This window comes from Chinchilla lanigera, unplaced genomic scaffold, assembly GCF_000276665.1.
Source record: "Chinchilla lanigera isolate Chin_1 unplaced genomic scaffold, ChiLan1.0 scaffold00030, whole genome shotgun sequence".
Lineage (NCBI taxonomy): Eukaryota > Metazoa > Chordata > Mammalia > Rodentia > Chinchillidae > Chinchilla > Chinchilla lanigera.
In genome coordinates, this window is record NW_004955431.1 from 8,914,374 (window position 1) to 8,929,860 (window position 15,487).

The following is a 15,487-nucleotide window of genomic DNA, read 5'->3' on the forward strand; positions in this document are numbered from 1 at the left end:
AACCCTTCATCACCTCTTAAGTCATCTCATTCTCAACTTGTGTGCCCTCTTTGGGAACAGGCTGACCCTGAAGGGCTAGTTTGTATCCATGTTCCTTTTACCCTCTCTGACCTTTCACAAATTTCTAATAAATTGGGGTCTTTTGCAGCTGATCCCCACAGATATATTTTAGAGTTAGAATTTGTCAATAGTTCTTATGATTTGCATTATAAAGATCTTTTCACCATTCTCTACTCAACTCTTTCTCCTCAGCAAAGAAAGGAGTTATGGGACGCAGCCCAACAGGAGGCTAACATTAAGCACCGAGCTAATCCTGATTATCCTGATGGAGCTGCTGCGGTGCCATTTACAGATCCCCATTGGAATTATCAGGGGCCTGAGGGCCCCTACAAGGTCAAAATAATGATTGACTATATTATGACTGGCCTTAAAAAGATCTCTCACAAGCCTGTGAATTATAATAAACTTATGGAGCAGACTCAGAGGGACAATGAAAATCCTGCTGAGTTTCTGGCTTGTCTCACTGAGACTCTAAGCCAGTTTACAGATATAGATCCACAGTTAAATGCAGGGATAGTACTGAACTCTCACGGTATCTCACAGTCAGCCCCAGATATTCAGGCTAAATTTTAAAAATCTGAGCTCAGCCCTCAGTCCTCACAGGAAGAGCTCTTAGCTTTGGCCTTTCATTTTTTTCAATAGAGAGGAACAACAAAAACTAGACAAGCAGGTTAGCAGACTCCAGTTGCTAAGGTAGCTGCCCAATATCAATAAGAGCTTCTAGTAGCAGCACTCAGGGTTCCTAAAGTAGGCAAGCTAAGCAGGCAGATGTCAAACAAAGTGGTGCCAGCAGCAATGCCCAAGCCCCTCCTGGACCATGCTGCAAGTACAGCAACAAAGGACATGGCACAAGCCTGCCCCAACCCACAAGCACCCAGGAAGCCTTGTCCCACACTGCAACCTCAAGGGCCACTGGAAGTGCGACTGTCTTAGCCACCAGAGAGGGGGTAAGCCATCCACTAGTTCCTTGCCCTCACAGGAGATCTTATGGCCACCAGATTCATTGTTGGCCAACCTGCTCGGTCTCACCACTGAACATGCTCTTCTAAGGGTCCCAGCCCTCACTCTCTCTAACCCCACTCAACACTTCACCCTGTACACTACCTCTCAAGGTCACAATGCCATAGGTGTCGTGGGACACAAAAAGGGACACAAATTTGCTGATATTCTTAAGACAAAATAAAGTACTAAAAATATATTAGTTATAGATAAAAAGCTTTAATTTTTTCCAAATTCTTATAAGATATCTCTAACTGACCCACAAAAAATACAAATAAGAGTTCTGACTAGTCTTTATAATTACAAACTTAAAAAATTATAAAAATTATTATAATTCAATTTGGCCAAAAATATATTTGAGTGCACTCTGATTTTATAAGCAAATTTGTCTTGTGTATGTGTCCTTGTTTGTTTGTCTCTCTGTCCAGTCTGTAAACAGGTGTCTTATTTGAGCTTAACAAACTTTTCTTCTTGTATTTTTTGACTTTTGAAACAACTGCCTGTAATTTAATTTGACTTGTAGATATATGTTATGTAAGTTAAAGGTATGCTTCCACCAAGGTTGCCAGCTGGTAGAAATGATGTCAAAATTGGTTTTATAAATGTTACATGTTCATAGAACTTTAAAAAATATTGTTAAGATAATTAAATAAAAATCCCTTATGGTAGGGAGAAGCTGTTGGACAGGACTCCAATTAATGAATAAGGAAGCAGCTGCCTGGAAACATTTGTCCAGTCCTTGTTCATTAATAGGAAGCCCCAATAATCTCTATAGCCTTATGACAGACACCCCAATAAATATTGTTCAAAATAAATTATTGTGATATGTTTACACTAGCAGTTGTCAGAAGGTCAAGTTTTCGAAAATAAGACAGTAAGGTATTTTTGATTAAAAGATGTTATTGGTACAAAACTAAACTAAAAAACAAAATAATAATTCATTATTGTCAATTTCATGGTATATTAAATGTATTTATGCCTTCCAAATTATGATATTCTAAAATGTAAAATTGGGGTTGTTTATAAAAGTGATAGACATTTTCTTTCAGATCCAGACATCTGCCTTTCATTTGTGCTCCAGATACGTGCATTAAGAGGTTTATGCCAGGCCAACTGAGGTCATCATTTAAATGTTAACCTTTTACCAAAAACTTATGTGATGTATATGCTATGTACATATCACTACACTTAGAGATGCTTAAATATTATACAACCCAGACAATGTTACAAATTTCTTAAATGAGGGGCTGGGGATTTAGCTCAGCGGCAAAAGCGCCTGCCTGGCAAGTGCAAGGTCATGAGTTCGGTTCCCAGTACCGGAGAAAAACAAAAAAACAAAACAAAAAAAAGAAAAACAGAGAACAAATTTCTTAAATGACATCTTGTCTAAGGACAAGTTAGGTAAAAGCTCCTTACATATTAGGTAGGGATGATGACTAAAAGGGATATTCTATCATGCTACAAAAATGTCATCATGCCTGTTATGCTACAATACTATGTATGATTTAGAGGCTGTACTAAGGGGCTGTGCAGTGTTATATGATACATATCAAGGCCTTAACTAACTATACTCAGCAGACCTTAAATGACACCATAGCTGATCTCTCTCCTAAATAAAATGTAAAATTAATAAAACAGGCCGTACTTCAAAACCAAATTAATAGCCTTGCAGCAGCCCTCTCCAAAATCAACATGCTCCTGACGTACTCTGTACTAAAGGGGCTGTACTTTATACTTCAAGGTGCTTAATACTCAGGTAAAATTTTAATAGTTAAGTTCACTGCTCCCATTACAATATAGTGTCATTAATCTTCTGTTCTGGATATTCAACAACTGAGGTTTGGAGACCAAATTAGAAAGACAGATGGGCTAAGAGGACAGCCAATATTTGGCCTTTGGCCTCCATGGTCAATAAAGACTCAGGACATAAGAGAACCTCTGCTGCAGCATCATATAACTCAGTTGAGTTCCTGATCTTCTGATCAAGGAGATTATGGGACTACAAAGGAAAATAATTCTATGGTGTATAGTGTACCTAAGGAGAGTCACCAGGAGAAAATGTCTCCCAAGCTTTCAAAGAAAGCAACTTAGTCAAGCAATGGCCGTGACTCATCCAGATAGCTGACACTGACAATAGAAGTGAGAAGCACTGTACATGCTTCCAAGGTAAATCCTGAGGAGATTTAACTGACCTTGATAGATAGAAAGAAGCGAATTTTAATTAATACAGGTCTCACTTCAACTTGGTCTTAAACATCCAACAGAAAAGTATACAAGATGTACAAAGCAATGCCATAATAATACTAATTTCTCCAAGAAATTTGTTTATTCTTGCCTAGAGACTGCAAAACTCCAAGTAACCATATAGATAAAACCAACAATAAATATGCTAGGTTCCTGTTACTGAAAACCACCAGATCTAGGGGCTGGGGATTTAGCTCAGCGGCACAGCGCCTGCCTGGCAAGCACAAGGTCATGAGTTTGATTCCCAGTACCAGAAAACAAAACAAAAAAAAAAAAAAAACACCAGATCTAGTCTAAAGACAGTGTTATATGATATATATCAAGGCCTTAGTTAACTATACTCAGCAGACCTTAAATGACACCATAGCTGATCTCTCTCCTAAATAAAAAGTAAAATAAATGAAACAGGCCATACTTCAAAACTAAATTAATAGCCTTGCAGCAGCCCTCTCCAAAATTAACATGCTTCTGACACCCTGACAGCTGAAAGAGAAGGCATCTGTGCTATGTTGGGAGAAGAATGTTTCTACTTTGTAAATGAATCTCGGATCGTTATGGACAAGGTAAAAAATCTTCGCACCTGGCTTGCGTGTAAACACCCAGAGCTAAAAAATTACCTCTCTCCCCCTACACCATGGTCCTGATGGAATGATGCACTTGAGTCATGGGCACCATTCTTGCTACCTCTTCTGGGCCCTATAATCATGATAATAAGCTGTTTACTTGTAGGGCCCTGCACTTTTAAACTTTTGTCTAGTTTTATTCAATCCAGGCTTCATGCAATCATGGCCAATGAATTTGTCACTCTAGCAGACATCCCCAACACTGGCATTCACATAGGCAACACCTGTCATCCCCTCACTCCCTATCATACCAATGACCCTATTCAGCAGGAAGCAGTCTAAGAGGAGTCATCACCCCCTATAACCAAAGATGGGAATGATGGTTTTCTCGCCTCACTGTAATTCCTGCCAAGTTGTTATGGTGTCCAGCCAATATGGTGCTAGAGGTCATGTGCTATGGTGCTGAGCCAGTATAGCCCCAAACCAATATGGCGCTGGCCACTAGAGGTCATGTACTAAGGCCCACTCTCCTTCCTCTGAGTCAAATTATGACTTCCTACTTCCCTTTTTGTAATATCCTGTTTCATTTTCCCATGTTCCTGCCCAATTCTGATCTGCCATGTCAGGCCATCTGCCTCTTAAACCCTGCCTCCAACCTAGGCCTATTTAACCTTTGACACCAGGACAGGCCGCCAGAAGTTCCATATCACTCTCTCTCCCTTTCCTACTATAGTCTTCTCCATGCCCACAATAAAGGCATTTTATTCTGCTTTAAAAAAAAAAAGATTTAAAAAAAAAAAAGGAAATGAATGAAACTGGAAATCATGGCATTAAACAAAATAAGTAAGACCCAGAAAGATGAGTGTATGAAAAGGTAATAGAGTATGGATACAATGAAAATATGTTATACACATGTATGAAAAAAGTGCAAAAATGATCAAAAAATCAAAAGATTAAATTGATTTACAAAAAATATTTTAGGGAGTTTTTTGGTGTTTTTTTAAAGAGAAAAAATAATAAAAATGATACAGAATTTCAAAGCAAGATGATAGGAAATTAACCATGGTTATTATATTGTATATTGTTATCCTCAAAGTAGTTGCTCAGATTACCAGATATAGGCATGCAAAACTGATGAAGCAATATAAAAACTAACTGTTTCTTTCAATTAACTAATAGAAAATTAGTAGTTTAATTATCTTTTTTGGTGTTCTTAAGACAGAGCCTCTCTTTGTAGTTCAGGCTAGCCTTGAACTGATTATGTAGGCCTCAAACTTGTAAAAATCCCCTTGTTCCAGCCTCCTGAATGCTGGAATAACAGACGTGAGCCACCAAGCTGGCTAAAAAAATGTTTTTAAATATAAAGAAGTAAAAGGAAATATCTTCAGGCACATTTCATAAACTTTTCCATAAGCATTTCATAAACTTTCTCCATTTCTCCAAGATTCTCAACATTTTGTTCGATCTTTTGTTCTGATCCTGTATTTTAATGAGAATATAGGTGGTTTAGTCATCTCTCTTGAGAGATTTTGTCCTTAATGTTTGCTATATCCACTCGTGCCAGCCTGTGTTCTGGGTCACTACAGGCATCCTGCCAGTCACTTTCTCCAACAGCTCTATATTGCCTGCTCTTGAAGGAGTCTGGACATCTAGATCACTATAACCACAAAACCTTTTAAATTTGAACATGTAAATCTTTGGAAACATACAAAGCATTTATTTTCTTTGATCACTGTGTTCTATGTAGTAAATTGTTGAGTTTTAAGTTTTTGAAGAAAGTTCAACATATATCTCATTAGAAAGGCATTTATTTTGGCTGAGTTCAGTATGATTCATTTAAAGTGGACTAAATTTTATGGATCTTTGGACTATCTAGAAAAAGGTATAGTGATCTCAATTGAAAATGTAATAAAAATGCACAAGATGGATACTTTATAGATTTTTCTTGATCAATGTAATGTTGACTAATTGGAGGATTTATGAAGGATTATTTTATTTCACTTTGTTTTGTGGAGTCTCGTGCTTAAACATACTTCAGTCATTTTCAGAGAGTGTTCCATAAATGAGTGCTATTTTTATACTGGTAGATGACAGACACGTAACCTATGGACAAATGGCGAATGCCTAAAGCAGTTTTATGAGGTGCATGGATTTATGTGGGTATAGATTTGGTATGAAATATTTGCCTGGAAAGTATTAGACGACTGTTCCTGCAATTTACTAAATACCTAAGCGTATATCAGTTGATGACTTGTAACTGCAGAGAGCACTATCAGCCCCACATTTTTCTTACTCGAGACCTTAAGTCGTTTTAAACAAAATACAATACCCACAAGTTAAAGGAGGAAAGGTCTGTATTAGCTCTCAGTCTGCAGAGGTTTTAGTTCATAGTCTGCTGGCTCCAAGGCAGGGCAGCCTGACAGAAGGACATGGCAGAGGAGAAACAGTTTATGGCAGGGAAGCAGAAAGCAGCACCCTTCCTTCTGCTGTTCCTTTTATTCAATACAGGCTACTAGTCTATTGATTGATGCCACTCTCTTCAACAACTGAATCACCTACAACTGTGCTAAACCCATCAGTGAACTAATTCAGTTATCTCACAGCCATGATACAGCCACCTGCCAAAAAACCCTACCTATAAGCACAAGAGGCTTTGGGGGGACATCCAGATATGAGCCATACCAAGACTCTTGTGAGGGTTAATTAAGTCTATCTATTTAGAATTTAGGATGACTTAGACATGTGCCTAATGTACAGTAAGCTTTCCATAAGTGGTAGATATTATTGTTGAGCAATTAAGTAATATAACCAAAATAAAGTAAAATAAACTGAAGATCTAGAGAGATGTCACAGTGGACTCTAGTGGTTGTGTAAGAAATGAGATCAGTAGAGGATAGCACCAATGTCTTAAGTATGTAAAGATTAAACCTAAATGAAGGTATGCAAGGAAAAGTACAGAAAGAAAAAATTCCCAGAAATATTCCAAAAGTAAATTTGTCAGAACTTAGTTGACAATAATCTAAGGGAGGCAAAAAAAAAAAAAAAGAATGAGTGGAGAATCTTTCCAAGATTTTATTGCTGAGGAAATAAGAGCTTCTTTATTTTAAAAAAAATCAGGAATGAAATTACTATAGTAAGAGGTAATTTAAATGAAAAGATGACTGTTTAGTTTTCAGCATGATTAGTTTCAGGTTCATATAAAACAGTCAGGGGAAATGTTCCAGGTCCTGACAGTGAGGAACTGAAGCTGACAAAAGAGATCACTAGAAAGCTGTGTGAATCATCAGCTCAGAGGAAAAAAGATGGAATATGGATAGGCAGGGAGTTTGATGGCTAAGAAAGAAAAGACAAGGACGACATGACTTTGGAAAAGTTTTGAAGCAGGAAACAAAAAGAGTGACCAACATTTTCAAGGAAGGAAAAATCTGTAAGAACGTAATACTATTCCAGAAGCTGAACATAAAACTTTCCAAGACGCTTGCATTAGTTATCAAGGAACAAATACTAGGAAAATAAAAGAATATATATGCATATGTATATTAGAGTGATAGATGATAGATATGTATATGTATGTATAAAAATACTGTACTTTCCTCTTGAAAGGTCATTTGCAATGTGACCTTTCAAGAGGAAAGTGCAATTAAACTAAAAAAAATGAAGAAAGAAAGCAAATTGCAAAGACTAAATAATATGGTAAAGTAAAGGCATCAAGTACACACCATACTTTTAAGATATAAAATATGTAACTAAAAGAGATTGAACTGTCATTTTAAATAAGTAATCCCAATAGTTTATAAATTAGAGTGGATTTCTTGATTGTTTAAAGGCATGAGTAAAGGAATGTGTGTTAGCTTTCCATTGCTTGTATAAAATACATGACAAAAACAACTTAAAGAATGAAAGATTCATTTTGACTTACAGTTTCAAAGATTTCCCTCCATGATCAGCTGGCTCCATTGCTTTTAGGCATGTGGTTAGGCAGAAACATTAAGCTGGAGGGGTATGGTGCAGGAAAACTGCTCACTTCATGGATGCCAGGAAGCAGAAAGAAAGGTAAAGAGCCAGAGAAAAACGGGCCTTGGACAAAGTATAGACCCTGAGGTTATGTCCCTGTGACTCACTCCTTCCAACCAGGCTCCACCTCCTATTTCCACTACCTCTCAATTGAATTGGGGTCTCATCAGTAGATTAATCTACTTATGAGTATAGCACCCCACAATCCAGTCACTTTCCAAAATCCTGAGCTCTAAGCACACAAGAGCTCTAGGAGATTAGTATAGGCAGGTACCTACCAATGAGGACAGAACCTCAATCAAGAGAGCAGGTGCTGCCCAGCGTGAGACATCAATTCAGAAAAGCTAAATACATCCTGATTTTAAGGACTAGAAAAACAGAGAATGTATATAACAGAAAGAGCCAGCAAAGAGGCAGAGATATTATCAAAACATACAAAGGAGAACGTCAGTTGCCCAATTTCATGGAAAAAGTTTAAAAATAGTGATGAAACACAGTGACAATTTAGTCATAAAAAAATAGGAAGCACATTTTCCCTATGATAGAAGAAAAAAGTAGAGGAAGATGACGTTACAGAGAAAGAATGGGAGCTGAGCTATCGAAGGACAAAGGCAGAAAACCTACAGGCACTCACACTGGATGACATGTATGAAAGGAACAAGGTCATATGTTTAGAGGGAGGGAGATATGATGAAATTGGAAGTCGAAAATACACAAAATTTGAAACAGCTGCTATGAAGAATGCAAAAAGAATTTAACAAGCAATGAATAAAGTAAAGGATTGACAAGTAGCGTTAAAAACCCAAATGAGATTAGATAGCATGAATTTTCAGTGGACCAGGTCTGCAGTTTCGTGACTTTTCTGTAACACCAAACAAGTTACATCACTGTATTGTTTTATCAGTTTTTCTTCTGTGCAAACTTGGCTTTTTATTTTTTCCAGACTACTTTTAAATAATTCCAGAAAGGAATTTAAAAATTCATAATATTTAATGAAGATACACATGGCAAAATACAAGAAAGATAGTTATTTTTAACTTAGTACAATATATTCAATTTTCCCCCACAATTCTTAAGTTCACAGTGTTATACTAGTAAGTTATCAGATGAATATTCTTATCTATTCAAGTAAAATTACAAAACTATGCTCACATAATTACCACAGTAAATTTTAAAATCCAATCTAATTACTTAACTGATAGTCATATTTTATTCCAGGGGTTGGCAAATGAAATCTGGCCCACCATCTGTTTCTGTACATCCTGTGAGACAAGAACTGATTTTTAAATGTTTGAGCAAAATCAGTAATTTTTATGACATATGAAAATTATGTAAAATTCAAATGTCAGTGTTCATAAAACATTATATTGAAGCACACTGTTAGCTTTTTTAATTGTCTGTTACTTTTCTTGATGCTGAGATAAAATACCTGACATGCAAAGTACTGGGAATCGAACTCACCACCTTGCACTTGCCAGCCAGGCACTGTGCCACTGAGCTAAATTCCCAGCCCCTACATGCAAAGTTAAAGGAGGAAAAGTTTATGTAGCTCACGGTCTATAGAGATTTCAGTCCATAATTGGCTGGCTCTAAGGCAGGGTGGCATGGCAGATAGGCATCTTTATCAGTCAGGGTTTTACTAGAGAAACAGATATAAAACAAGATATAAAAATGTATAAGAAATTACAAGACTGGTTTATAACAGTCAGCCACAGAGTTGGATGAGGATGCCTGCAGAGGGTATCTGCACACTGGAGGTTGGAGGGTTCAGTCTGAGACCTGGAGTTCACTGCAATGTTCTGTTCAAGTCCATATCAGGAGGCCAATGGATCTGCGATGGAAGGCTGGTGAGTCTACACCTGAAGACTAAAGGGTCCAAGGCAAAAGCTGAAGAGTCTGCCCCAGAAGCCAGGATATGATGTCTAAGCTGAAGGCAAAGACTGGCACTCTTCCAGAGAATGGAAGCCCCTCTAGCCTTCCTCATTTCCTTTTCATATCAGGTGGCTGATATAGGTGGCTCTTAGGTGGCTCCTCTGCACCCTAAGGTGTAGAATTCCTGGGCTGATTTAGTTAAGCTTCTAAACTTCGCAAGTTGACACAATCAATCAACCACTACAGTATCAAAGAGGAAAAACAGTTCATGGTAGGCAGAAGGTAGCAAAGCAAAAAGGTACAACCACAGCTCTTCCTATCCCTTGTGTCTTATATAGGCTACTTAGGACAGGTAGCACTTACACCCTTAATCCTAGTGCCCTTCACTCTACCATTCCACCATGAATCAATCCCAGCATCACACACTCTACATTCAGTCATTTCTGTAAAAGCACCCCCTATGGGTCAGGATATAGCTCAATGGCACAAGTGCCTGCCTGGCAAGCACAAGGTCCTGAGTTCGATTCCCGGTACAAAAAAAAAATAAAAATAAAAAAATAAAAAATATAAATAACAAAGAAAATAAAAACCCCACTTATGACTGCATGAGGCTTTGGAGGGCCATCTATGTACAAGCCATGAGAAGTATATTCAAAGAATCCTACATGACATAAGTCAATCACTCAATGTGGTCTTTTTTTATTTATTTAATTTCATATATATGTGTGTTTTGATACTGAGGCCTTCACTTGAGGCTACATCTCCAACTCTTTTTTTTATTGTTTATGTTTTAGGGACACAGAGTGTCCTTAAATTGCGCAGACTGGACTTGAATTTTTAATCCTTCTTCTTCAGCCTCCTAGAGTGCTAGTTTGTTTTTTTTTTTTTTTTTTGGTTTTTCTCCGGTACCGGGAACCGAACTCACGACCTTGCGCTTGCCAGGCAGGCGCTTTTGCCGCTGAGCTAAATCCCCAGCCCCTAGAGTGCTAGGTTTACAGGTGTGAGCCAACACACTAGGCCTCAACTTGGCCTCTGGATCCAATCTAGAGACAGTAAATAAACGGTGCATGGAGTTACTGCTGACAGAAAATAGCACACGGTTTTTCAGTAAAATTTTTTCAAATATAAGAGTTCACTCTTAAATAATGGTTAAAAGTATAATATAACCCTGGCAGGCTACAGAAGGAGGTGGCAAATTTAAGCCCAGTCTGAGAAATTTAGCAAGACCCCTGACTCTAAATAAAAAATAAAAAGAGTTAGGTGTATAGTTCAATGAGAAGACCCAGGGTTCAACTGGCATTACTGAAAAAAATTATGATATAACCAGTAACTAACAATATGGACATTTATTATTATCAAATACTTTGCACTGTACATAATTTTATGTGTTAGACTTACATAACTGATGATGCAGTAGCTTGGTTTTTATCAGTATCATACAAACAAGTCAATAATACATTGTGCTGTAACCTTACCATGGCATCAGGAGAAGATGGAAATTTTCCACCTCTATTATAATCTTTTGGGATTGCCATTTGTATAGTTGGTTCTTCACAAACTAAATTGCCATTATGCCAGTGTGCTTGTATTTAATAAAACAGTTGAGATTCAAATTCAGGTATCCTTGATTATCAATTTGCATTCTCATTCAAGATCATGGTACTATTGCTGAAGGAACTTTTTAAATTTTTTTTTATTTTTAAAGATAAAGAATGAAAACACATTAACAAAGAAACATAAATAAAACAACGCCTTTTGATCAGCTCCAACCCCACTCCTGTCCACAGATGTTGCAGACAGTAAATGTCTTCTGAAAGTATGATTGTCATGGTACAAAATCCATAAATGATAGAAATGATAAAATCCATAAAATGATAAAGTTTTTTTCAAAATCTGAAATTATACAAAATATATTGGCTATATGTCCCTTAAAAGTTAAGATGCTTTTGGTAAATTATAACAGTTGTTTCATTACATAAGAAGCTCAGTGCATATCTATTCAAGATTACTTAATAAATTAGTAAATCCATATGCACTGGTCAGCTTTCTGTTACTGAGACAAAACACTTGAGATACGCAATGTAAAGAAAGAACGGCTCATTTGGCTCATTTGGCTCATGGTTCTAGAGGTCGGTCAGGCAGCTCCTAAGCAGAAACATCCCAGTAGAAGGGCATGGCAGAGAAAAACTGCAAACCTCCTGACAGCAGGGAAGCAGAGGGACTGTAAAGAAAGCCAGAGAGGTAGGTAGGGGCCGGTGACCAGGTACAGCCTCCAAGCTGAGCCTCCATGGCCCACCCAGACACATCAAAAGTGAGCTTTACTAGTCTCCTAGGCATCTTGGGCGGGGGCATAGATCTGTACTCCCGAGCACTCTGGGAAGATGATATAGGAGGATTACAAATTCCAGCCCAACCTGGTCAGTTTAGGGATGCCCTGCCTCAATATAAACAATATCTATTTTTAAAAAGGGACTGGGGATATCCCTCAGGGCAAAGGCCCTAGGTTCACTCTCCAGTACTCCCTCCCTCCCAAAAAAACTAATCTTCTAGGTATCTTTCAAACCAATCAAGTTGACGATTGAGATTAATCATGCAACTCAGCAGCATTTTCCTCCTTCTGACTTAGGGCTCTTCTACGGACTGTGCTCTTTCAGAATCAAAGTGCTGCCTCTTTATGTTACATACTTGGTCCCTCTATGGTTTAAATCTTCATGTTGGGGCTGGGGATTTAGCTCAGCGGCAAAAAGCGCCTGCCTGGCAAGTGCAAGGTCGTGAGTTCGGTTCCCGGTACCGGAGAAAAACCAAAATAAATAAATAAATAAATAAATCTTCATGTTATAACTTGTGGTGGTGGCACACACCTATAATCCCAGCACTGCAGGAGGTTGAGGCAGGAAGATCAAAAATTTGAGCACAGCCCAGGCAATTTAGTAATTTAGTGAGATCCAGCCCAAAAATTTAAAAAGTAAAGAAAAGGCTGTGGATATAGTTCAGCATGAAAATTCTGGGTTCAGTCCCCAGTACTGTGAGAAAAAAAATTTCATTTTATAATTTATCTCCTCAAACTCCCAAACTTAATTAAGAAAGCTTTCTTACTTAATTAGAGATTTCATTATTAAATGTTGTAAATATGGAGATAATTGCAGGAAATAATAATGAACACGTGTGTACACACTACCAAATTCCACGAACTCTTATTTTTGCTATATTTGATTCATATTAAGTAACTGAAACCTGCCTGTTGGCACACACCCATAATCCCAGCACTCTGGAAGGTTAAAGGAGGATTGTAAATTTGAGCTCATCCCAGGCATCTTACCATTTAGTGAGATTCTGTCTCAAAATTTAAAAAAAAAAAGTAAGAAGATTTGGGGATATAGCTCAGTGTGAAAGCCCTGGGTTTAATCTCCAGCACAGCAGATTAATTAATTAATTAGTCAACAGAATTGCAACCCCCTCCAATCCTACTCGCTCTTCTTCCTCAGAAATAACTTTCATTTGAATCTGGCTTTGTGCCTAGAGTAATCCCAGCACTAGGGAGGCTGAAGGAGGAGGACTGTTGCAAGTTTGAGACAAGCCTGGGTTACAAAGTGAGCTCCAGGCCAGCCTCAACTGCATAGTGAGACCCTGTCTCAAAAAGAAAAAAAAAAGACAAAAGAATTTGGCTTTGTATTTTCCAGACTTTTTTTTTTTTCACATAAACACTTATACTGTCTTTGCCCTGGATTGAGGGGAAAGCAGTACAGAGAACCCCACCAAGAGGAGAAGATAGGTTGGCAATCTCTGGAGACATCTGGCAGTCAAGGTTCAGGAGGTCTGGTGAGAGACTGGATTGGTTACTGAAGTCACAGAAGTCCAAATGAGCTTGAAGAGGTCAGTTCTAGAAGCCAGCAGACCCATACGTGACCCAGCCTCTAAAGACCAGAGGGAGTCCTAGCTACTCTGGGGTAGGAATCTTCTGTCCTGGCCTCCTGTGGCTCTTGGGCCCTTGGCTTCCCTCTGGCCCTCCCCCCATCTACTGTCAAATTCAACACAAAAACAAAACACACAGAGGCAATTCTCTAATAAAAAAATTTTTATTGAGGCATAAAAAAGAACATTGCAATCCTGGACATACATGTACAGTCTCTGGTGGGTTATCTGCAGAACAAAGGGAAGCTTAGGGGCTTCGTTAGGACAAAATATCTACAAAAGTTCATTGGCAGCCAGACTTGGTGGTGAAAGTCTGTAATCCCACCACTGAGAAAGGCTGAGACAAAAGGACTGCAATTTTAAATTCACCTGGACAATTTATCACTATCTCAAAATAAAGAATAAAAAAAAAAAAAAAGGCTGGGGTTGTAGTCGAGTGGCAGAGCACCCCTCAGTTTGATCCCCAATGCAAGAAAAAAAAAAACAAAAAAAAAAAGTTCATTGGCATAACCAGTGCTTATAGTCAGTGCAAACTCAGCCATGGCAGTTACAACATAAAGTTTATAATAAGGATCTAGGTGACAGCTGCTAAATAAAAATAGTCTTAAAATAAACTAGAGCCCAGAGTAGTGGCAAAGGCCTGTAATCTCAGTACTCTGGGAAGGTGAGGCAGGAAAACTGCAAGTTCATGCCAAACACATAGCAAGACCCTATCTCAAAATAAAAAAAGGCTGAGAACGTAGCGCAATATGAAGGCCTTGGGTTCAATCCCCAGTATTAAAAAAAAAACACAAAACAAAATAAAACAAAGCAAAACAAAAAATATAGGATGAGCTGTCACCTTTAGTTCTCTCAAAGAGTTCTGAAGCAAGCCAATAATATTTGCTCAACTCCATTTTAGTAGGGTGTGACGGGCATAACCCCATTTTACGTAATTAATTTTCACACCCCCAAGAGAGAAAGTTGAGCCTTGCATCCCTCTGATGGAAGAGGGCAACTGTGCAAGTCATCAGGTTTAAATTAAGCACAGTAAAAGCAACACTATAAAAATTTTTAAAAGAACAATGCATGTCCAAACCCTGGACATGTCTACCTTACCTGTCTCCATTCCCATGTCTCTTTAAAAGCAGAGACACACGCAGGCATGGTGGCACTTGCCTGTAATTATTGCTAGACCAGGAGGACTCCAAGCTCAAACACAGCACAGCAATTTAGAGACTTGGAGAAACCCTGACTCAAAACAAAAGCTTCAAAGGAATGGGGAGATAGCCGGGTGTAATGGCCCGAGATTCATCCCCAGTACAAAAAAAAAAAAAAAGTAAAGGTCTGATTTCTCTCTGCCCGGAGATCAGAATTAGGACGGAGCAGCTGGTAGGCTGCGGGGCAAGGCAGGAGAGCTTGTGGGGGCTGGCTGGCTGGTTGGGGGAGGGGGGCTGGAGGGATTGGGAGTTAGGGGTTCTGGCATGCCAGGGCAGGGCTGGAGAGTTGCGGGGGGGCGCCGCTGGCAGATTGGGGGTTAGGGTGTTGGTGGGCTCGGGGAACTGTCTCAGAGAGGGTACATGTCTGGGAAGGATAAACAGTTGGTACCAGGGGCCCAGGGAATGGCCCTGTGCTCCAGGTTCGGGGCTCTGGCGTTGGTCTTACATAGCCATTGGCTTCCTGGAGTGGCCAGCTTGTTCAAGTCTTGGTTTCCAGTTGCTGGGCAGGCGGTGCACAGGGCTGGCTTTGGAAAAGCCATGTGCGGAGGGCACCCAGGCCAACCGCAGGCCTGGATTGCGGTAGAGGCGTGCGGCGGCGGCGGCGGCGGCGGCGGCGGCGGCGGC

General features: G+C 39.0%; 1 pseudogene; it reads right to left on the reverse strand.

Moving 5' to 3' along the window:
* Window positions 1-264: 264 nt before the first annotated feature.
* LOC102024039 overlaps window positions 265-15,487 on the reverse strand; it is a 16,999-nt pseudogene continuing 1,776 nt past the window's right edge.